Source organism: Hippoglossus stenolepis, chromosome 8, assembly GCF_022539355.2.
Source record: "Hippoglossus stenolepis isolate QCI-W04-F060 chromosome 8, HSTE1.2, whole genome shotgun sequence".
NCBI classification, from domain to species: domain Eukaryota; kingdom Metazoa; phylum Chordata; class Actinopteri; order Pleuronectiformes; family Pleuronectidae; genus Hippoglossus; species Hippoglossus stenolepis.
The window spans coordinates 462,031-486,474 of record NC_061490.1 but is presented as its reverse complement, the minus strand read 5'-3'; the positions used below and the strand labels follow the sequence as shown (position 1 = coordinate 486,474).

The 24,444-nt window shown below is 41.5% G+C and overlaps 1 protein-coding gene across 2 annotated transcripts in view; it reads left to right on the top strand.

Moving 5' to 3' along the window:
- The window catches only part of ldlrad4b (low density lipoprotein receptor class A domain containing 4b), a 69,630-nt gene that overhangs the window by 32,783 nt on the left and 12,403 nt on the right, over nt 1-24,444 (top strand). The window lies entirely within an intron of this gene.

Below are 24,444 nucleotides of genomic sequence, written 5' to 3'. Positions count from 1 at the left end.
TTAGATATTTTGTAATGTCGGAGGGGAATAAAAGTTGCTGTTCTGTAAAAACATCTGTTATTTCATGTCTTATAGAAGTCTAACATAAAAACGTGTTTATTATTAATAAATTCCGATTCACACGATTTAATTTCGATTTGATTCAGTATCTATTCAGTTAAGGATATATCATTGTCAAAAACACCAATTTTGCTTGGATATGTGTAAAAGTGCAAGGAAACCTCTAAATTGGTGCACTATAAAAAATATCTGGATAGCAAATTTTGTAGGGTGATATGTCATAACTCTCAAACCATTTTAGGACACTGATATAAAAATAATATAACATTATCATGCAAGTTCACCTTTTCAAAGAGCAATGAACATTACTCAGTCTGACATTTGCCTTTTATTTAGAAATATTAAAATATCCTTTATGAATAAAACATAAAAAACAAATAAAATAAACATCTAATAAAACAATAAAAAAACATAAATATAATAAATGTCTAATAAAACAATAAAAAAACATAAATAAAACAACTCACAACTAGAACACCAGATAAGATGGACTCTCTAGTCCCGTTAACAAAAATTGCTCTTGAATACATAAAAACATTTGACACAGGATATATGTTACCAGCTCAGTAAACTGCTTCTCTAATTGAATTGTTAAAATCTAAACATTCATATTGTACAGTTACAGAATTATTGGGACAATTACTAACTGAGCTTTTTAGGAGGGTATGAACCCTTGGGATAAGAACAGTTTAATAATCACATCAAATAGGAGCACTTAAACAAAAGATATGCTAAAGTTAAACTGGGAATTAAATATTTTAATTCATTACAAAGTATTATATAGAATTAGTCACAAAAAGGGTAACAGTCCTGTAAATCATTTATAATATCTAAATTATCTATGGAGTTAAAGCAACAGAAACACAATTATTAGAATTATAAGAATTCACTGTCTGATTACTAGAAATCACACTAACAGAAATCATGGAAAGCAGTAGGGATTTGTCTCAGGTAGAAACAAACATGGATGGCCTCACCCGCAGGGGTGAAGTTCTGCTATCTCCATCGTCATTGAGTGTTTCTCTTTGCTCATAGGGAACTCAGAGGTGCATAGTCTTAGTCAAGTCTTTGTTCTTCTGCGTCGGTCAAGTCTTTGTTCTGCGTTGGTCAAGTCTTTATATGTTTGGGTGAGAGGGATTTGCCCTCTGCGGTGATCACATGACCCAGAAAAGTTACTTTTGTCGAACAAATTGCAATTTAGATTTTTCACGTGAAACATAGCATACTGGTGAGTGATGGCAGGGAATGATTACTCCTACTTTTCGTAATGATTCAAAAACTGGAGTAATGCCTTTTAATGGCTTCAGTTTTTAATGGATATTGCTGTTGGCAGGGCCTGTAGTCAGTTTAAGGCGTTAATAACTACGGGTTCAGCAGTTTCTATTAAGCCAACGTCATGTTTGCCTTGAGCCCAAAGTGTCTTAGGGATTTCCTGTAGGGCGGAGATGTTCACAACATCTATTTGAGATAAAAAAGGATTAGTCGACGACATTAAAGGTACCAGATGAACAGTTCTCTGCGTGTGCGCTGTAACAGAATTTTTTTTTTTTTATATGCATACAGTTGGGCGGAATATAGTACAGATACATCCTATGTATTTTTCCAATCAGTGACATTTTTTAATTGTTTAGCAAAGAGACCTAGGTCTTTTCATTTTTGTTTTTCACCTTAAGCAAGTGAGATGTGTGGGCTGGAGTCTGAGACTTGAAACATTTCAGACGTTTTTTCTGATAAGCTAATTAAACCCACACACTGATCAGTGTCCAAGCATAAATGTGTTATCAAAAGTTTATCATTTTTGCATTCATCTCTAAACCATTGTTTTTCATATGTGATATCAGGACCCATATGAGCATGTGATGTACAATGCAGAGAGTCCTCTGCATTGCCTCCACCTTTTTTTTTTATTTCAGGCACTGTTCTTTCTATCGTTAGTAATAACACCACTGCTGTGGCCACCAAACAGTGTGATTTATAAAGGGAAAATTGCTTTTAAAACATAAAAATGCTTTTATTGCTTTATAAAATGGTTTTATATATCTGAATCTTATTTTTCTTACGCCATTTTCGGCTTTTTTGTTCGCACATAGACTTTTAGTATGAATCCTACGCACTGCAGCATCTGCTCCGTGGAACAGATGCATTGAAACTGTGCTGAAAGATAATTTTCTCTTCTTTTTTCTGCTATGAACTGTGCATGGAACACAGAAAAAGAAGAAGAGCCCCTCTGAACAGCGGCGGTTCCGCGGCCATTCTGCAGCCTGTGTGCCCCGGGCAACAGTGTTTAAATAAGAGACGTACACTCACCGGCCACTTTATTAGGCACACCTGTTCAATTGCTTGTTAACACAAATACCTAATAACATGGCAGCAACTCAATGCATTTAGCCATCTAGACGTGGTGAAGATGACTTGCTGAAGTTCAAACCGAGCATCAGAATGGGGAAGAAAGGGGGGATATTTTCTTGGCACACTTTGGGCCCCTTAGTACCAATTGAGCATCGTTTAAACGCCACGCCTTATAATAATCCAAAGCCTTTCGTTGCCAGCCACTATCGAAATGCTCCTTTCAGGTTAAAGCGCACTACTACTACACACCCCTGGCTTTCTTAATCTGTTCCAGGCTATTATGGCCTGCAGGACAACATTGTCTGGTGTGTGTGTGCCCAACCCAACCCCCACACTACAATACCCTTCACTGTCATCCCGGTGTTTCCATCACTTGTTGCCTTGCTCCTTTATTCTTATTTGAAGCACTTGTCTGGTGTTGGGACTGCTGTTGTCTGTTCAAAATCCGAGCTGGCGTCCGCCAGCTCAGTGACTGGATGAATGCTGCTCTTCTCTCAGAATCAGGAACCAACACAAATACATGTTAGGTTTAAGAAATAAAGACCTGTGATTGACGCAACATGAGAATGACACTAGTTTAAAAGCAAATGTGTGTGTGAACAAGCAGGCCTGTAACCTAACAGTACAGGAACCAGTTTGTGTCTCAAAAGTCCATGGCTTATGTGTCGCGGTTGCGTCTGGACGGCCTTTCTCCATGTCTGTTGCAGAGTTTGTAAAGTTTTGTAACTTTACTTCTGTTTTGTGTGACTTTTTTTGTTTATGTACTAAATTTTTCATGACACAATTAACACTATAACACATGTAAATCACAAAATCAGTATTCTATTTTAATTTAGTGCAAGCTGTATGTTAAATTGTATGCTCTCTGCCTGCACATGACTGTTTTGGTCCAATCAAGATTGAGTGATCATTCCTGCGGTAAAAGTTAAGTTGTGCACTCAAGATGGATGACAGCCCTGAGATTGCAGAACCCCCAGGCACATTTAACTCAGAAGTATTGGAAGACAACTACCCCCACCAAAAAAAGGAGAAAAAAAGAAAATTAACTTTCTTTGCTAAATACATTTGTGCTTTCTGTCTTTAAACTTAAAAGTAATTATGATTTGAGATTCATTGAGTATTTTGGCCACATTGCAAAGCCCCAACAGTGAATGAGTGGAACAGTAATTGAAACATAATATTTTTGCTTTACCCTTTATAGGCATTTTGTTTGTGTGGTATTATGTACGAATGACCTTTAGTATGGCTGCTTTCAAATCAGAATTTTCCAAAGCAAACTTCCATCAAAGGTAGATTAGACTAGGTTTGTAGTTACTAGCCTGCATTGCTGTGATCCTTTTAAGTTCCCTGGGAAAGTCAGTGGATGGGAGCATTTTAAACAAAATAGTAGTTTTTGGCCATCAGTGCTGTCATTAAAGATAACCTTTTACTTGCCAATTTAATGTTTTAATACACAGAGGTCACCAACCCGTCGATCCACAGGTCGCTATTGCGCCGCAGACCAGCTGTGTGTGGCGGTTGTCTGTTGTCTGCTACTGGCAACAGAGCTGCTGGCATATCTACTGCATTTCCTTGAATGCAAGTGCATTGAATATTGTGCATTGAATAGATAAAGTTGCATAACTGCCTTTCTTTGTGTATATTTATGCTCGTACATTGAGTTGATAGATCTCGGTTAACATTTGGAATTACAAAGTGCCCTTGGGCTTAAAGGCTGGTTACCACTGCTTTACACATACCCCCATGTAAGTCAAACGTAACTTTATGTAAACAATAACACTTTTAAGGACAGACTTCCTGGTTCAGCTTTGAACTGCTTTACTTTTGATACATGTGCACACACTGTTTCTTTTTAATAAAAGGATACATTATTAGACTTCACAATAATGTTAATCAGGTAGTGTAATGGCGCATTATAATATTTTGCGTTTCTTGCCTAGTTGAATTTGTTGTGGCAATCACTGCACGAAAAGCCAAATTTTCACCCCTGCAAACACCTGTAAACTCGCCTAATTCCTGGCAGTTAGTGCCCGTTTACAGGATGCGAATTCTGCGTTCGCCCGTGACACAAATTGGCAGAAACATACCCCTGGTAGTGCAGTGGGGGGAGTCTGCCAGGGGGTTGCGGGGCGAAGGTGTGATCGAATTAGCATATGAATCGCAGCGAAATCGCTTGTGAGAACTTATCTCATTTCACCATTGGATAAACCACAGACCTTTGAAACGAAAAGTCACTTGTGATTGGCTGGTAGATCTGTTGCTATTGGTCATGTTACCACCTGACTCAAGGCTGGCAACAAAAAGGGAGATCACACACAGATCGACCAGTCAAAAGTAGTTTATTCAACTGAACTCAAACATCATATTTCCTAACTTTTGAGGTGTGTAAGTATGAAGGGCATCAGTGGTGTCAGAAGTGTGTGGATGAGTGAGAATATCGTGTGATGCGTGTTTGTTAGTGCAGCAAACCAAACAAAGGATCCAGGTTCAGGCTGGTGCAGCAGGCCCTGCTGAGAGAGAGAGCGACACTCCCAGAAGAGCAGACTTGTATGCATTCTGGGAAGGCCCACCCAGATGGGCAGGTAGGTGGCTGTAGCTCCACCCACCAGCACAGAGCAAGGCACACCGGCAGGCAGAATGAGAGGGTCGTCACAGTCACCCTGGGTCATTATAATACACAGGTGGGTAATCCCCTCCCACACGATATTACTACTACTAATAATGAATATACAGTTATTATTACTAATAATTTATTTATTAATATGAATTATTAGTAAGCCTTTACCTAAAGCACTGCAGTTGCTGAAGACTACATTTATTCATGTGATGCTTGATGTTATATTGTAGAGGGAAAAAAACATATAAAAGGTATATGTTGAGTCAAAGCTTTATTTACATACAGTACAAATATTGTAAAAACACAACTGGCCTAGCCAGTGAAAAACTAATCAGGTGAAGCTTGAAATGTCTCTTTGCCGCCTCTGGGTCATAACTTCTTGGTGGGACTCTGTCTGAATCTGCTCCAGTGTGTAGACGTCTGTGGTGTGTAGCTGTGAGATTCAGTGTAGCTTCTGGTCTTCTTTAAAGTATGGCACACAGGTCGGTGAGCTCCTGGCTGTGGAAGGATGGATCCATGTCATCTGTCCCACTTCAATCAGCTGTAAACACAATCGGTACAATCGGCACAGTTCAATGACAATATACACCTATACATGTAACCGAAAAATGATCTAATGAATCTAATTCCCTCTTTCTTCTCTGTCAACTCCTGAACTTCTCAATGCTGCTGCAAGAGCTGCAAGGTCCGGTTGGATGTACAGGAAGTTCCTTCATACTGGCTCATAGTATGTCTTAGTACGTCATAGTACAGGCAGCTGGAAAACAACATGAGTAACATGAGTATATTATTAATAAACAGAAATAGCCTCGCTACATCACCGTTGGAAGATCCACAGTAAAAAAACACAATTACTAAACAGTTACTTACATACAAGGGCGTCATTTTCCACACTGCAAATCCGGAATTGCAGCGAGAGTCTCGGCCAAATGTGCAGTGACTGCCTCGTTGTGATCTAAGAGTTACTTAGTTAGCTTAGCAGTTAGCAATGGCTTCTCTCTTTAGCTTAGCTCTTACATGTGAAAGCCATAGACCCATAAACCTCGGAGCAGGGGGATCAACTGCCAAGCTTCTCAGGCTTGTAAAACTGCCCGAAACTGGAACCCCACGTCAATTCCCGGCAGTTCCTGGCAGTTTTCTGTGCTGCCTTTAGATTCCTGTGAACAGTCGTTAACCTGAACTTCCACAGAAATTTACAGGGGCACTAACTGACACAAATTCTTCTTTTCATGCAGTGGTTGTTGTGGATGTAGGAATGAAATGCTCGTAATGACCAGCGGCCAAGGACAAGTTCCGGGCAGTTTTACAAGCCTGAGAAGCTTGGCATGAAGGTGAGGAGGAGAATTTTAAATTCTATTCTAGATTTAAAGATTTAGATTGAAGAAGCTAATACAGGAGATGGTCTCGTTTCTTGGTTTTTGTCTGGACACGTGCTGCAGCATTTTGGAAAAGCTACAGAGTCTTTAACGACTAACTGCTGGAGCCTGATAATAAGGAATTACAATAATCAAGTCTGGATGTAATAAAGGCGGTGACTGTTTTTTATGCATCTTTTTGAGACAGGACATGTCTGATTTTTTAGATGTTACGTAAGTGAAAGAAGGTAGTACTAGAAATTTGTTTTAAGTGGGAATCAAAGTGACAGGACATTATTGCATAATTATTACCACCGCAGCTTTTTTTTTTTTACTTCATTGTTGCAGAATATGCAACGCCCAATCTAAATATGAATTCAGCAGGTTATTATAAAGACCATCTCACCAGTGAGTGATTAGAAAAAATTAGAGGAGCGAAATCCCTTGCTTACCAGTAGAGTAGGCTAATGCGCCTTAATGCAGTGACTCTGCCAAGGGGGACCAGGGGGGGGCCAACCTGGTACAGTAAAGGTTATAATCATTTTTAGAGTTAAGTTTTAGCACACAAGGTTAAACTGAATGTATGTCAAATCAATGTGGAGAGCACTGACCACTGAATGCTCCAGAGTGCGACCAAAAATCTGTGAAGGTGCACCAAATATTTAGCTAGTTTTGTCTCTGTATTTTAGCGATTCGTGTTGCTTCCTCATCTCATCTCCTCTGCAGAGTTTACACTTACACAGCCCCTGGCTCGCCTGGCCCCCACTCACTTACACACTCGCACACGGACAGAGTCTGTGAGAGTCTCCTGCTGCTGCAGCAATGAATAGAATGAAGAAACTAAAGCATTTTTGGAGCCTGTAAACCTTTTCAAGTGTGGCCCAAATTATTATTATTATTATTGTTATTATTAATATGAACCCCAAAAACTAGCATAACAGTCTCCTTTAATATTTTTAATTCTAATTCAAACAGACTGCATCGCAATGCATCTAAGAATTGAGAAATTTTCACACATCTAGTTGATCTTCAGTTGCGAAGTGATGTACCGGTGAAAGTGACAACTGGCAAATTATATAGAGCCACTGGACTTTGTTACGCCTCCATAGAAGCACACATACAGGTGATGAGTCCAGGTACCTCAGGAAAAAAGGAAACTGTTTGTGGACGACGCTGCAATTAAACACAACACTGACTATTATTTTTGAATACATTAATAATAATGCATTTTTTAAAAACATTAAACAGTCCGCTATGCTTTAGCAAATGTGAAAACTGTGTAAACTGGGAGACTTTAGCTTGGTTGTACTCTGTGAAGTGTTTTGGTTTTTCAACTGCACCTGAAGGCAGCACCAAAAACTAAACTTATGGGGTAAATGTCATTTGCATTGTCAACGATGCTTTCTGTCATCTCATTTCCTTTGTAATGCACAGGGGAACAAAGAACAAGAAATGGTGGTGAGAACAACAAGTGGCAACACAATCTGTGAACTTTTGGGGAAACTCTGCCCTCTAAACAGGCTTGTTGTGCAACAGTATTAGTCATCCGTGTGAAACACAGTGGCCACTGAGCAGTACGAGAGCCCGTCTACACACATTCGCCGGTAGTATGCATTAAATTAAGGTTTGAGTCAAAGAATTTGAAGGTATTAATACACTCAGGATTATTGAATTTAGAGAAATGGCACGTCTGTGGTGTACGCGGTATGGAGCGAGCTCATTGGAATTAGCTTGTCTAATTTATGGGATAAGATAAGCTAAATAACAGCTACCTGTAACTGGCTTCCTGTGAGCTCTTCCTATAATGGGAACAGCAAGGTTATCGCAAACTAAATAAGCTTGCTCTGGCAGTGTAAGGTCCATTTCACCAGAAAGGTAAACTATTTTGCCGGTACAGCTACTTGTGCCCATAAAGAATCCCTTCATTGCAAGACATTGGACACAATGACTAACATTAGTTAAGGGATGTACGGGTACGGGGGTGTTGGATTGGTACAATCTCTATCCTTAGGTCGGAATTAAAGGCTTGGTACAATTATGTCTTGTCCAGGAAGAATATGTAACTTTAAAGGTTTTTGCCCAAGGTATGCTTTGTATACCTATTTTATATCGAATAGAAGCAGTGTCAGGTATAAGAGTGCATGCAGAATTTAACCATTCACTTTTCGTTTTGCCATCAGTTTCTGCTAGTCATTTGTATTTGATAACTCAACCCTTGTTGAACGTACCGTTTATAATATGTTAGTCTAAACAGAGCTACCCAGTTGGCCTTTCTAGGTCTATTTTCATAATTGAACGTTCCCATCGCGAATTGTACAACCTCCCCTTTGTCCCCCTTGTAGTTGGGCGTAGTCTGGGTGGCTGATTCTGCGTTTGATGGGGGGGTGTAACATCCCCCATCGTTGACTGCAACCTGATATAGATAGATATAGTAGGCCACCACATGATGCTCCAGTCTGCTCCTCTCAATGGAACTGGTGCAAGCATAGGGATGTTAGAAGAAAAGGGCATATATTGACATCTCCAACAGTTTGAGATATTTCTTTTGTGAGCAAACTCAGACATCATGGTCAGTGCAATATTTTCGTCCTCATGAGGAGGTATACGAGCCAGCAGTCCTCTTAACACCAGGCTTACTTTACAAGCATATACCCAGTCAAATTCAGTTAGGTAAGCAGGTTCGGTGTTGCAGTTTGCAGGCCTACAGCACCAGAGAGGGTATTCCCAGCTCGTGTCATGATCTGCACTCAGTGTCACAGAACAGGTTTTGTTAACGTTGCACTCTGTCTAGGATGTCCTGTGGGGGGAATACTGAATAAGGGGTTTGCTGAGTCCTAATGTTTATATTTCACAAATATCCCCCGGGCACGATTCTCTAAGACACTTAAAACTTATAATTCCTTACCTCCAAACTGCTTGGCTAACAGTAATTGACAGATTTGGGCTAACCATTGCAGATAGTGCCGCTAAAGATGGTGTCTGATAAATGTGTCGTTGTGTCTCCTGACACATTTTTCTCCAGTTGGTATAGCCAATATAAGTGGGGACCTCCTGGCACGACTGTTGTTCCCTGCACCAAAATGAGTCTACATTTGAATTGAGCAGTTTGCGTGTCATTACTGTGCATCCACTCTTAGATGTTGCTTTTACATTGCAAGTGATTTGAAGGAGGTGATTTTAAATTTTTACTAGCGCACCATTGTCAAATATATAAACAGTTATTCATATAAATTTGATTGGCTGGGCAGTGGAAAACAATTTTGTCTTCTTGCCATTATCTTTTGGGGCAATGGTGGGGACTCGTAACCTTGGCAGGGTTACGTGGTCGTGATTCGTGGATGTAAAAGAAGATCATTACTATCGCTTGACTTATCCAGACGTCGACATGAAATGTTGCACTGGAGCGTGCCCAAAGGAAGCGCTCCTGTGCACCGGCGAGAGACTGGAGTGTGGGAAGATCAGCATATGGGTCAAAGTCAACTGGTGTCAAGAGCAGGTGGGCTAGGGGGAAGAATGGACCAGATGATGCTGCAGTTTTTGCTGCTGCAGCCACATTTCCTAAAAAAATAGGATCAGAAGAGGAGGTATGAGCTTCACATTTAACCACAGTAACAGCTTGGGGTAACAAAATAGCATCGAGTAGAGCTGCAACAAGGGTGTGGCGTGCAATGGGTTTACCAGATGATGTCAGGTACCCTCTGTGTTTCCAAAGAGATCCGAAATCATGCACTACACCAAATGCTGCCTGTGCAGAGGTTTGAAGGAAGTCTGCCACTAACCAGTGTTTCATGTGGTGTAACCACGGACACCCCAAGCTGACAAGTGCCCGTTTCCGGAGCACCAGAAGCTGACCCATCGACAAATAATTCAAGATATGCGTTAAGGAGAGGTGTGCCCAACAGATCAAGCAAGTCAGGTCTCGGCAGGCCCAAAGTCGGGGCTGAGGACGGCGCCGAGGACAGTTGCCGTGTCTCAAGCTCCCCTATATCTCTGCTCTTCTTTCAGTTTTTCTGTTATTTATTCTGCTTTATTCTGCATTGTGCACAATGACCAAGCAAGCCCTATCATGCAATATGATAGACAACAACTTCTGTACATCCGGTCGAAGGTGGAAAACACGCCGGTGTTTACCTGTTGTACCTGGAACAAGGAGGCGTCGAAGGAAACAAGTGTCGCAGGCCAGCGTTCTAGTCCGGCTGAGGAAACGTGCAAACTGGCCTGCAGTATTCGAGTATTCTTCTGGCTAATGTTCAGTCTCTGGATAATAAGCTGGACGAACTTCGGAGCACAATGGTTTTTCAACGGGACATTAAGTTTTGTAATGTTATGGTTTTCACAGAGACTTGGCTCGACCCCTCGATCCCGGACTCCGCCATTGTTCCCGAGGGGGTCTCCATTCACCGCCAGGACCGGACAACAAACTCGGGGAAGAGCAAGGGGGGAGGTGTCTGCTGCATGGTGAACAATATGTGGTGCTCAGATGTGGAGATTATTTCTTCGGGCTGTTCTCTGGACCTGGAGCACCTCATGATCAGATGCCGAACTATATCCCAAGGGAGTTTACATTGGTCGTTATAACAGCGGTATATATATATTCGACCACATGCCGACACTTATCAGGCCCTGGACGAGCTGCATGCGGTTATCGACAGGACAGAGACCTCACGGCCGGACGCTGCGTTTATTGTGGCTGGTGATTTAAGTCCTTCCAAGATACCATCAACACATCAGCTGTCCTACGCGTGGTGAGAACACACTGGACCATGTTTACACTCCCTTCCGGGATGCATACAGGGCCCTCCATCCCCCCGCCATTCAGCAAATCAGATCACGTCTCAGTTCTGCTGCTGCCTTCCGATAGGCAGAAACTCAAATGTGACAGACCGGTGACTCGGACCATTCAGCGGTGGTTCGACCAATCAGACTTGGCTCTACAGGACTGCTTCAGCACTACGGAGTGGTGTGTGTTCCAGAGCAACAATATCAACACGCGGTCATCTGCTACATCAGCAAATGCATTTATGACGTCGTACCAAGGATTACTGCAAGGACATTCCCAAACCAGAAGCCCTGGATTAATGGTGACGTCCATGCCAAACTTAAAGCACAGACCAACGCCTACAACTCAGGTGATCTGGAGGAGTACAGGAAGTCCAGGTACGCGCTATTAGCAGTGGTAAGAGACAGTACAGGGACAAAGTGGAGTCTCACTACCAGGGCTCCAACACTAGTCACATTTGGACTAGACTTAAAACCATCACAGACTACAAAAGGAAGACCAGCAGTGCTGAGGTGGTGTCTGCATCTCTCCAATATTATCTATCACCATGAAATGCTAGACTTACAATGCCTTTTATGTTCATTATTTCCATGCTCAATAAAATTGTATTTTATCTGTTAAGTGTTTTCTTGTTTGTTTGTATTAATGCATGTAGGTGGGTTTTTGGGGCATTGTCCTGAACCAGGAGGAACCCAGGGCCCACTGCACCAGCGTAAGGTCTGACAATCGCTCTGAGGATTAGATCCCTGTACCTAACAGCAGTCATGGTACCATTGGCTATGACATGGAGGTTTGCCTCCCCAGAACATCACTGATATACCGCCACATCACATGTGCTCTCATGTGTGAAGAAAATGGGGCGCCAGTGGCGGACCTTCCAATTCTGGTGTTCTCTGGCGAATGCCAATCGAGCTGCACAGTGCTGGGCTCTGAGCACAGGTCTGTAATTGTTAGCTGTCTTGCTGCCCTGACTCCTCTCAACTGATACCTACAGTATGCTTTGTCATAAACATTCACACACACTCATACTGTGGTTAAGTGTGGGTGACACTGTTGCTCCCAAGGAACGTAGTGTATTTTTGTGTGTTCGTGTGTGCACACACTATTCACTTGCTCTCCCTCCGTGTCTTCTTCTATCTTGCTCTGTTTCATTGTGTGTGTGTGTGTGTGTGTGTGTGTGTGTGTGTGTGTGTGTGTGTGTGTGTGTGTGTGTGTGTGTGTGTGTGTGTGTGTGTGTGTGTGTGTGTGTGTGTCTGTGTCTGTGTGTCTGTGTATGAGTGCTCATTATTCACTTCCTCTCCCTCCTTGTCTCCTTCTATCTTGCTCTATGTGTTTGTGTGTGTGTGTGCCAACCAACCAGGTTGCTGCCATGGTGCCCCAGCAGCTCCGGGCCTCGTTGATCACGAGGCCCAAGAGTTACCATAGCAACGGCAGTGGCAGCAGACAGGGCAGTGTGTGTCTATGTATGTCAAAGGAGGACTCTCTCTCTCTCTCTCTCTCTCTCTCTCTCTCTCTCTCTCTCTCTCTCTCTCTCTCTCTCTCTCTCCGTGTGTGTGTGTTTGCCGTGTGGTGGGCAGAAGGCAGTGAACTCAGCAGGTCTCTTGCTGGGCTGGAGCTCTCTGGGCAACATGAGAAATATGAACAAGAAGGAGAAAATAATTCTTTGTTTATTTAAATTGTTCTATCGCTCATATTTCTTTCAAATTTATAATAATTCAGGTTTGTGGTTTATGGATGTACAACTAAACAAAGAAAGCGACATGTTAAGTGCCCAGCATGCTCTTAGTTATTATGGGGACAATTACATTTTGGCCATTTCGATGAAGATTCTTAAGTCGTGTCCTGTATTCTGTTGTCATATCATGTCCCAGAGTAGCATCTGATAAGGCTGACTGTTGTATTGATCCCAGAAACAGCTGCTTTAGCTCTGGGGCTGTGTGCTGCTTGGTTTCAAGAAGGGATTCATAATAGCTGAAGCTGCTTAGTCTCTTTAGTCTGAGAAAAAAGGCATTTTCTTTTTTACTACTCTGAATTTGCAAGCAGCTTGGGAGACGTTCCCTCCACACTCTGCTCTGCTGTCACCATACATCTGCTTTAAAACCTGACCAATACAACACCTCCTTGTGGTTATGGACAAATAATGCTCATTTTTGCAAGCTAAGCAAGCCATGGCCTTGTTTTCTCTGGGAAGAATCTATCAATCAATCAATCAAATTTTATTTGTATAGCCCATATTCACAAATCACAGTTTGTCTCATAGGGCTTTAACAAGGTGTGGCATCCTCTGTCCTTAACCCTCAACAAGAGTAAGGAAAAACTACTAAAAAAACCTTTTAACAGGGTAAAAAGAACGTAGAAACCTCAGAGAGAGCCACATGTGAATCTAAGGTCATGTAAGCTCAGATGTTAGGTGTGTTGCTTTTAGAGGCCCTGGTGTGTGTGCAGTCTCTGTAGTTAACCATTAGCCTGATTTTCATTTCATGGCCAAACATTCTAAGCCAATACGCCGTCATTAGTCACAGAAGTGAGATTTCCCCGTTTCTTGTTGCCAGTAGGAATGAATTTGCTGTAGATTTAACTTGGTCCTACTTATAGAGAGCTAAACACTGAAAAAGTTTTGCTAAGCCAGAATAAAGAGGCAGACGGTAGGGGTGGGCGATATAGCCTCAAAATTATATCACGATATTTAAAGGAAATTCAATATTTATGACGATATAGGGAAAAAAATACTGAACAACGTTTTATCTGTGATTGCAGCTTGCAGGCAGCAGCATATATTAGTCCGAACTAAATTAATGGGCATTTTCCATCCTTCTTTTCCTTCTTGCGACGTTAGCATCAGGTGTCTGGTTGACCTGTTACCAGCCAAGACCTGTGTGGCAGCCTTTTCTCGCTCTAACAGCCGCTGGATCATATATTGTCTTTCTGTGACCAGTTTGTGCTGAGGTAGGACTATTTCCACTTGAGCATTAGAAGCCAGATGCCGCTTCCAGCGGTGAGCAAAGGCAGCCACAATCTTTTTTCCAACTTGCACTGTTTTGTCAATCCTGGGGTCCTTCACACTCCTCTCTGAAGATAAAGAAAGATAGTTAGTCTCTCTCTGTCACACACACACACCCTCCCTCTCTCTCTGTCTCTTGGGGGTTATACGTGGGGGTTATAATAGAGAGGATTGTGATTGGTTCTTACTTGATATTTGAGAAAAGTAACAGACATTTCTCATAAAATACATTACAAGCTTTTTAATGGTAAATTAAACTTACGCATAGCAATATGCAGACGATGGGCAAAGCATGACAGTGTTGTCCAGTTATTTAGAGCGATGGCTTTCAAAACATTCGCACCGCTGCTTGTCCTCTTCCATGAGTTCAGAAACTCCCTTAAACCACTCGCAATATGTTCACCCTTCGTTCCGTGGTTCGGCTAGACCACAGGTCCGTGGTTGAGGCAAAAAACTCCACCAACGATAGTGTAGCTGCTTGTTTGTTGCGGCATGCTTCATACATTGCATGCGAGGATATGTAACCGTATCAGTACTTTACATCCACCGGTTGCTCTTCCTGTCATATGGAGAACCACTAGCGAGAGCAACTAGCGATGCTCGGTTGAGTCGTTTGTCTACTTTTTGGCCACACATCACCAGCTGCTCGTGTCTCCTGCTAGCATGCCTTCACAGCCTGGTTGTACTCGACGGTGTGTTTTCGCTTCAAGTGGTGTTTGCTGTGTTTCCACCTTTAGCAGTAACAGTTTTCTTGGATATCTTTTCAAAACTATTGACACGCTGCTCTCGCTCTCAGACATGTTTGGGCTGGTGATGTTGTTGTGCTCACTTCGGATAGTAAATGCGTGTGTCTGTGTGTGTCTAGGCCTCAAGGCAACATAAAAAAAAAAGAAAGGTTGGTTTGATTCCCGTATTACAACAAAAACAAAATATAAAAATGTTCAACTGTGACACTCTTTCCAGAAAAGGTTTCACCGTTACTCGAGTTAATACGTAAATGGTAAATGGTCCCTTCCATTTTGAACGGGGAAGACTGGGATCAAACCGCCTATTTTCTGGTTAGAGGATGACTGCTCTAACCCCTGAGCCCAATCAATCAATCAAATTTTATTTGTATTGCCCATAATCACAAATCACAATTTGTCTCATAGGGCATCAAAAAGATAAGAGTATTTACAGCATTGGTTAGAATAAACAGTTTGCAGCATAATGGAAGGAAAATTAATTGATGGATTATTGTCAGTAATGGTTGAGTATCTGATAGACATATTGTATATCAAGCAGTCTTGTTGTAATCATATTCCACGGCCAGCAGCCACCACAATCAGGATCTACCGTCATGATCGGTTGCCACTATAGTCCACAATCATGATCCACTGCCGCCATCAGGATCTGCCATCAGCTGCCACTTCGATCGTGGTCCACTACCACTATCAGATTCCAACACGATTCAGGATCCGCCATTATTATCACGATCTGCCAGCACGATACATGATCCGCCATTATTATCACGATCTGCCAGCACGATACAGGATCCACCATTACGATCACGATCTCTGATACGCGATCCACCGTCATAATCCACGATGTGGCCGCAGCGGCGGCCTGGATCTGCGGACGATAAGGCAAAGGGACTCCGTAGAAGAAGTCAAGTCAGTAACATGTTTTGATGAGATATTAATTTATTTGTGAGATAAGGAGGTAGAAGAGGAAGGAGAAGCTGGAGAAGCTGGGAAGAGAAGCTCCATGTGTCATGCGTCCCCCGATCTTCTAGACCTATAGCAGCATAACTAAGAGCAGGTACAAGACAAGCCTGGACCGGCTCTAACTATACACTTTATCGTAAAGGAAGGTTTTAAGCCTACTCTTAAACGTACAGAGGGTGTCTGCCTCCCGAACTGAAACTGGGAGATTATTCCACAGGAGACGAGTTTGATAGCTGAAAGCTCTGGCTCCTACTCTACTTTTATAGACTTTAGGGATGACAAGTAAGCCTGAATTATGGGAGCGCTGTGCTCTAGTGGGGTGATATGTTACCATCAGTTCTTTAAGGTATAATGGTGTCATATTATTAAGGGCCTTGAAGGGGAGGAGGAGAATTTTAAATTCTATTCTAGATTTAACCGGAAGCCAGTGTAGCGAAGCTAATACAGAAGAAATGTGGTCTCTTTTCCCGGTTCTTGTGAGGACACGTGCTGCAGAGTCTTTAACAACTTACTGCTGGAGCCTCATAAGAAGGAATTACAATAATCAAGTCTGGATGTAACAAAGGCGTGGACTAATTTTTCTGCATCTTTTTGAGAAAGGACATGTCAGATTTTTTTAGATGTTACGCAAGTGAAAGAAGGCGGTCCTAGAAATTTGTTTTAAGTGTGAATTAAAGGACAAATCGGGATCGAAGATCACTCCCAAGTTCCTGACTGTTTCATTGGAAGCAAGGGCAATGTCGTATAGCACAGCTATATCATTAGATAATGTATCTCTAAGGTGTTTAGGGCCAAGTATTAGAACCTCTGTTTTATCTGAGTTTAATAAGAGAAAAATTCGGTTAATCCAGGTTTTTATTTCCTTGAGACATACTTGGAGTTTAGTTAATTGATTACACTGTTCTGGGTGTCATCCGCATAGCAGTGGAAATTTAGAGAGTGTGTCCTGATAATGTTTCCTAGTGGAAGCATATATAATGAGAATAAAATTGGGCTGACCACAGAGCCCTGTGGAACACCGCAGTTAACTTTGGTGTGCACAGATGACTCATCATTAATTTGCACAAATTGGAATTGATCTGAAAAATAGGATTTAAACCAGTTTAGGGCAGTTCCTTTAATGCTTATTAACTATTCTAGTCTCTATAATAAAATTTGATGGTCAATAGTGTCGAATGCTGCACTAAGATCTAACAGCACGAGGACAGACACAAATCCCTGATCTGAAGCTATTAGAAGGTCATTAGTGACTTTTGCCAAGGCTGTCTCCGTGCTGTGATTAGCTCTAAACCCTGACTGAAAGTCTTCATATATATTATTTTCCTGGAGAAACTCACACAGCTGATTGGCTACAACTTTTTCTAGGATTTTAGACAGGAAGGGGAGATTAGATATCGGTCTGTAATTGGCTAAAACCTCTGGGTCTAGGTTGGATTTTTTGAGAAGGGGTTTGATTACAGCTAGTTTAAAAGACTGTGGTACATATCCTGATGATAATGAGAGATTGATTGTGTTCAGTAACGTACTATCAATTAGGGGCAGAATTTCTTTGAGTAATTTTGTGGGAATGGGATCTAAGATACAAATTGTGGGTTTAGAAGATGAGATTATTTTGGTCAGCTGATCAAGGGTGATCAGAGAGAAGCTGTCTAAATAATTGGTAAGATTCTCAGCTGTTCCTGAGATTTCTGTTCTTGATAGGGTATTAGTGCCAACTGAGGGCAGGAGATGGTTGATTTTATCTGTAATATTTTGACTTTTATCATTAAAGAAGCTCATAAAGATATTGTTATTCAGGGATCAAGGAATACTGGGTTCAGTGGAGGTTCAGATTGGAATTATTTCCTTAAATTTAGCTACAGCACTATCAGGTAGACATCTAGAAAAGGAGTTTTTTATAATTGGCATACACTACCGTTCAAAAGTTTGGGGTCACCCAGACAATTTCGTGTTTTCCATGAAAACTCACACTTTTATTTATCAAATGAGTTGCAAAACTAATAGAAAATATAGTCAAGACATTGACAAGGTTAGAAATAATGATTTTTATTTGAAATATTAATTTTGTTTTTCAAACTTTGCTTTCGTCAAAGAATGCTCCATTTGCAGCAATTACAGCATTGCAGACCTTTGGCATTCTAGCTGTTAATTTGTTGAGGTAATCTGTAGAAATTTCACCCCACGCTTCCTGAAGCACCTCCCACAAGTTGGATTGGCTTGATGGGCACTTCTTGCGTACCATACGGTCAAGCTGCTCCCACAACAGCTCAATGGGGTTGAGATCTGGTGACTGCGCTGGCCACTCCATTACAGACAGCATACCAGCTGCCTGCTTCTTCCCTAAATAGTTCTTGCATAATTTGGAGGTGTGCTTTGGGTCATTGTCCTGTTGTAGGAGGAAATTGGCTCCAATCAAGCGCTGTCCACAGGGTATGGCATGGCGTTGCAAAATGGAGTGATAGCCTTCCTTATTTAAAATCCCTTTTACCTTGTACAAATCTCCCACTTTACCAGCACCAAAGCAGCCCCAGACCATCACATTACCTCCACCATGCTTGACAGATGGCGTCAGGCACTCGTCCAGCATCTTTTCACCTGTTCTGCGTCTCACAAATGTTCTTCTGTGTGATCCAAACACCTCAAACTTTGATTCGTCTGTCCATAACACTTTTTTCGAATCTTCCTCTGTCCAATGTCTGTGTTCTTTTGCCCATATCAATCTTTTCTTTTTATTGGCCAGTCTCAGATATGGCTCTTTCTTTGCCACTCTGCCTAGAAGGCCAGCATCCCGGAGTCGCCTCTTCACTGTAGACGTTGACACTGGCGTTTTGCGGGTACCATTTAAAGAAGCTGCCAGTTGAGGACCTGTGAGGCGTCTATTTCTCAAACTAGAGACTCTAATATACTTGTCTACTTGCTGAGTTGTGCACCGGGGCCTCCCACTTCTCTTTCTACTCTGGTTAGAGCCCGTTTGTGCTGTTCTCTGAAGGGAGTAGTACACACCGTTGTAGGAAATTTTCAGTTTCTTCGCAATTTCTCGCATGGAATAGCCTTCATTTCTAAGAACAAGAATAGACTGGCGAGTTTCACATGAAAGTTCTCTTTTTCTGGCCATTTTGAGAGTATAATCGAACCCACAAATGTGATGCTCCAGATATAATAATGGAATAATGCCTTGCAGTGCATACTTTGTTGTCAGATTTGTCTGTATTTAGGAGAAGATTAATAAATAAATATAAATCACACGAGTTTTGAAATTTTTATTTAGATTAATTAATAAAAATAAAATTGATAGGTGCAGCCCTAATTCACAGGTAATAAAAAACGAAAACATACCAAGCGCGACCTGAACCCGATAAGCACTGTTTTTTTTTGTCTCAGAGCCTGATGTTTTACCTGATTGCAGGCCACTGGAGTGAAAAAAATAAAGCAGATAGCCCAGCCAACGTGACCTAACCCGAATATTTTTTAAAAATCTTGTTCAAACCTGGCCGGACCACACGAGTCCCTATGGGATATCCCTGTATCTTTGTCTGTCTTAACTCTCAACAAAACTAATAAGAACTACCAAAATACTACCTCAGAGAAAGCCGCATGTGAGGGATGGTAAATGGTCTGTATTTATAGAACACTTTTCTATTCTTGATGACCACTCACACCTTACATCCCAGTTTTGCCATTCACCTATACACTCAAATATTCATATCAACTGCCACCACGATTCGCCATCACGGTCATAATCAACGATACGCAATTGCATTATTATTGAATAAACCATATTTTCAATGACATGGCTTGGAGGAGAGGACAGGCTGATTCAGTAAAATGTAGCCTTAATGTTTTAGAGGAAATGCCTGAAATGGTACTGAAGCATTTACAAGTCACTCAAAACAACGTTTACTCGTCCAATAAAATGAAAAGGAGAGAAGTCAACTTCTCTGTCAACTCTGCTGTCAACAACTTTATGCTAATTTAGCCTTAAAAGAATAACCTACATTACATTTGATAGTTTAACTAATTTAATGTTGTTGTTCTTTTACTACTTTCAGTGAATAGGTGTTTGTTGTCTCATTGTTTGAAAGAGTTGTCACTGTTGTAACCTCTCTGAACACATTCAAATGATTTAAATGAACTTGATGGCCTCTCTCCTCATCACAGCAGAAAAAAGTGACGGAACATGTGACTTACAGTGCAAATGATTCAGCTTGCTGAGGGAATAATGGCGCTGCAGATGCCAGACTTGTTTTGACAAGTGGATTACTGTTCTGATAACATCAGACTGGCGCTTGGACACACTCTGTTCTTTAGCCAGTGCAAGAGTCTGTACACTGTGTCTTGGAGTCTCACAGAATTCACTGAGAAACTAGACCTGTACACTGAATAGTTTTGAAGCCTGCTAAGAGAAAGCATTCATGTGGGTGTTGTAACATCTGAGAATGTCTTGTGAATATTTCAGAGGTATCATGACTCCAAAAAAGTCAAACAAGCAATCCACTAATACACTGATTCTCAAACTATGGTACGCGTACCAACAGTGGTACGCATAAGAATCTCAGAAATATTATAATATTATTGTAAAAAAAATAGACGGTTCAAAAATACTACAATCTTGGCTCCTTTTCTTCTATTTGGAAGAAAAGACCGTATAAGGAAGAGCCGTGTTGAAGGTGAAGTGGCCACCGACAGTAAACCGAGCGCAAGTGCTAGTAGCTACGTTAGCAGCGCCAGTGAAGTCTCCACAGCACCTGCTAGCAGGGAACGGCGCAAAACAGTAAGGAGATATGACACTAGTTACCTCCAATTTGGATTTAGTAGGAGCGGGATGCAGGATGAGCCCAGGCCGCAGTGTGTGGTATGTGGCGATGTTCTCAGCAATGAATCCATGAATCCATCGCATTAGGGCTGCACGATATTACGAAAACATGCGATAATGTTGTTTAATATTGGAATGACAATATGACTTGCGATAAATAAATATAAACAGTCCCTGGCTACGGACGCAGAGATCACAGACAGCTCCACAGCCGGGATAAGGTGCTCAGCCCGGCGGCAGCGCCACCACCCAGTTGTGGCAGAAACCAGGGAGCCATGCACAGCTCCACTATGTCCACTTACAGTGTTAATGTGGGGTGTTTTCATACATGTTTGGAAACAGTTTTTAGTGGCTCTGTAAGTAGTTTACATCATCTCTTGTGGCTCTGTCATTCGCGCTGCACCAACCGCGTCAAACCAAACCAAGCGCGCAGCCATCTCCTCCAGCTCTAAATACATTTACTAAGATTACAAGGTCTGTTGTTTTTACTCAGACTGAGTTTATACACGTGTCCGATCACACTGTTTGTGTTGTTTTTGGAGAGAGAGGAAAAGAGTGAGCCTGACGGTTGATGAATGCTGCTCTAAATAAAGATTGAACTCATTAATAAAAGTATCGATCATAATGTGATGATCAGTGTTAATATTGTGGTGACAAACATATAAGAGAGAGAGTGAGAGAGACACAGCAGCGGAGTGTGTGTGTGTGTGTGTGTGTGTGTGTGTGTGTGTGTGTGTGTGTGTGTGTGTGTGTGTGTGTGTGTGTGTGTGTGTGTGTGTGTGTGTGTGTGTGTGTGTGTGTGCTGTTACTTTTCCCTCAGGTTCTGGGATCATTAATAAGCTTCAAAATGCTTTTATATAATCAACCGCTCATAATGATGAATTTAACTCGAGACAAACGTGATCACTAGTTTAGTTGGAGGAAGCGGAGCGAGATTTGATGGAGCCGCGTCTATATCTATACACCCGTGTGTGTGGAAGTGTTTAAGTGCCAGTTCTAGTTCTACACCTTTTGTACAGCGTGGCAAAAATAATTTTCTTATTAGGAATAAACCTTCATCTTGCGTGAACTGTCTGTAGCTGAATAGGTTAGGCCTACACTACTGTATTTTAACTTGTTTCATAACAGTGGTACTTGGAGAGCCTAATATTTTCTGAGGTGGTACATGGTGTAAAAAGTTTGAGAACCACTGTGCTAATAGAATGCATAGGTTTTCTACACGAGCATTTGATGGATCTGCTGGACTGTTAATTATTTTCCCCTATTCCCATTTATTCTTTATTCTATTCCTTATTTCTATCTGTATTGTAACAGTTGGTTGTCCTTTCAATTGATAATCACATTTGAAAGTGAATTATAACATTCAGTAAGTACCCAATTTGTGCAAATGTAAACATAATTTATTGAAATGTAAATAGTGTGTTAATGTAGATTAACTCTGAAGTGACATTTGCACTTAAACACTGCATTCCTCTGCTCTGTGGTGATTAATGTCAGTTGATTACTGATGCTGGGAAGACTGGGATAGGGTTTGGTGATGTCAACCTAATTGGCTTGTGACGAGGTATGATGGACGATGCCATCCGGTGGGGGGGTCGTAAAACAAATTTTCTTACTCTACTCGCAGACGCACACACACAAACGACTCAGCAGATGTCAGCTGACTTGCTACAGTTTGAACGTTGTTTTGTCTGAAATAACTGTCACAATATCAACACTGGTCACCACATAATGATCAATACTTTTCTTAAATGACTTAAATCTTTCTTCATAGCTGCACTTATTTCAGCTCATCCTGACTCCGTCTTCTTTCTCTCTCTCTCGCTCTCGCTCTCTCTCTCTCTCGCTCTCTCTCTCTCTCACAGATACACAACGACACACGCACTCTTACACACAAACAGTGTCATCAGACACGTGTAAACTCAGACTGGGTAAAAACAACAGAATTTGTAAACTTAGACATTGTGTGGACAGCCGGAGAAGATGGTGGGGTGCGCTTGTTTTGGCTCGATTCGGTTGTGATAGAGACAAAGAGATGAGCAGCCAAAATTAAAACTTTCAGCCATCATCGATGGACTTTTCTGCCCAACCTTAGACTGGGATAGGTTGGGTACAACAGGACTGGGGTGGGCATTTTGTGTTTCTTGCAAATTGTCATGTTGCTCCTAAGAAGTTATTTTGAATTAAGTGTTTTTTCCAACTATAATCAAACTTAAAACTCTGAAAGTCTCTCGCTGTTTTGGGATTTTTACATCATGCTGTCTTACCTTTCCCTGATTCAATCCCTGTTCTGTTCCAAATGTTACAATGGCTTGTTGTAATACACTAAAAGCTGCACAGAGCTTTGTGGAAAAAGTGTCCTCAAGCGCCCAGGCATTATAGCTCAGAGTGTTGTGTATTGTTCCTCCCACACAGGAACTTCACACAAGTGAGTGAGTGTCCAGCCACGAGTAAGTGTGAGTCAGGTCTGACACTGAGTACCAAGACCAGACAAGGTCAAGACTTTTGCTCAAAACAAACTGATAAGTGTCTCAGACTGCAGACTTCCTCCGTGGAGGAAAGAGGAATGGATGATTGAAAATGGGAGACTGAAGAATAGGAAATGGTAAATGGTTTTGTATTTATATAGCGCTTTTCTAGTCTTGATGACCACTCAAAGCTCTTTACAGTACACTTACATTCACCCATTCATACACACATGCATACAGTGCAATTAGCAGCACTTTTTTGTTCTATGAGGGGTAATTCGGGGTTCAGCATCTTTCCCAAGGACACTTCGGCATGCAGATGGGGAAGACTGGGGATCGAACTGCCGACCTTCAGGAGACAAGCAGGGAAGGAATGATGGTGTTTGAGGGAGAAATGCAAGAAGAAAGACTGATAAAGGGCAGGAAGTGTTGGGAGAGTCCATGAAGTGGTGTGGGAAAGACAGAGGAGGATAGTGGCGTAAAGAAAGGAAAGATTGGTTATAGAGAAGATGGCCATGTGGTGATAAATAAAGGCTTAAAAGAGATGGTGTGGGAGGAAAGTAAAAAAAGATGAAAGGATAAAATAATGAACAAGAGAGGGAGGGAGGTCATGCCCGATCAGCTCTGATGAGTGCGTGCAAGTGTGAGTATCACAGGACAAAACAACACAGTTATTCAGAGTTTCCACAAAGAAACCACTGTACACTGACATGCCCTGCACACTTTACAAACAAAAGCCAGGCATTCACTCAGTATGTGACAGACTGACTGGGAGTCTGTCGTGTGCTGCCCCCTGCTGGTGAATAGTTGTTAACAACAGACAGAGTGCTGCTCAATCAATGAGTCTGCAACTCCTTAAATATTCTGTTTACACACTAAAACATTGTTTCCTACTTGAGAAAACTAGGTCAATTTAGTAGCTCATATCACAGGGTTTTCATGAGTATTGTTGTCATGGAACTGTAGAATTCTTTTGTAAAAAAAGCGTTTTCCCCCAGAGATATTTTGACTTGTCATGGAAGGAAGACCGCAAGTGTCACTGATGACGTTGATGTGGTTTTACTCAAGCAAATCATTTAAGTGCATCAAATTACAGTAACAGTTTTTTTCAATAATCATTTTATATATTTTTATTTTTATAGATTGTTGGCTTAATCAATATAGAATAATATACAGATTAATCATATTCCTTTAGTAGTACCACTACTTTCGATTTTATTATACCAAATTTTAATACTATTTAAATAGCCTCAATAAATTAAACAAGGTCATATTTTTTAATGTGGATTATTTGA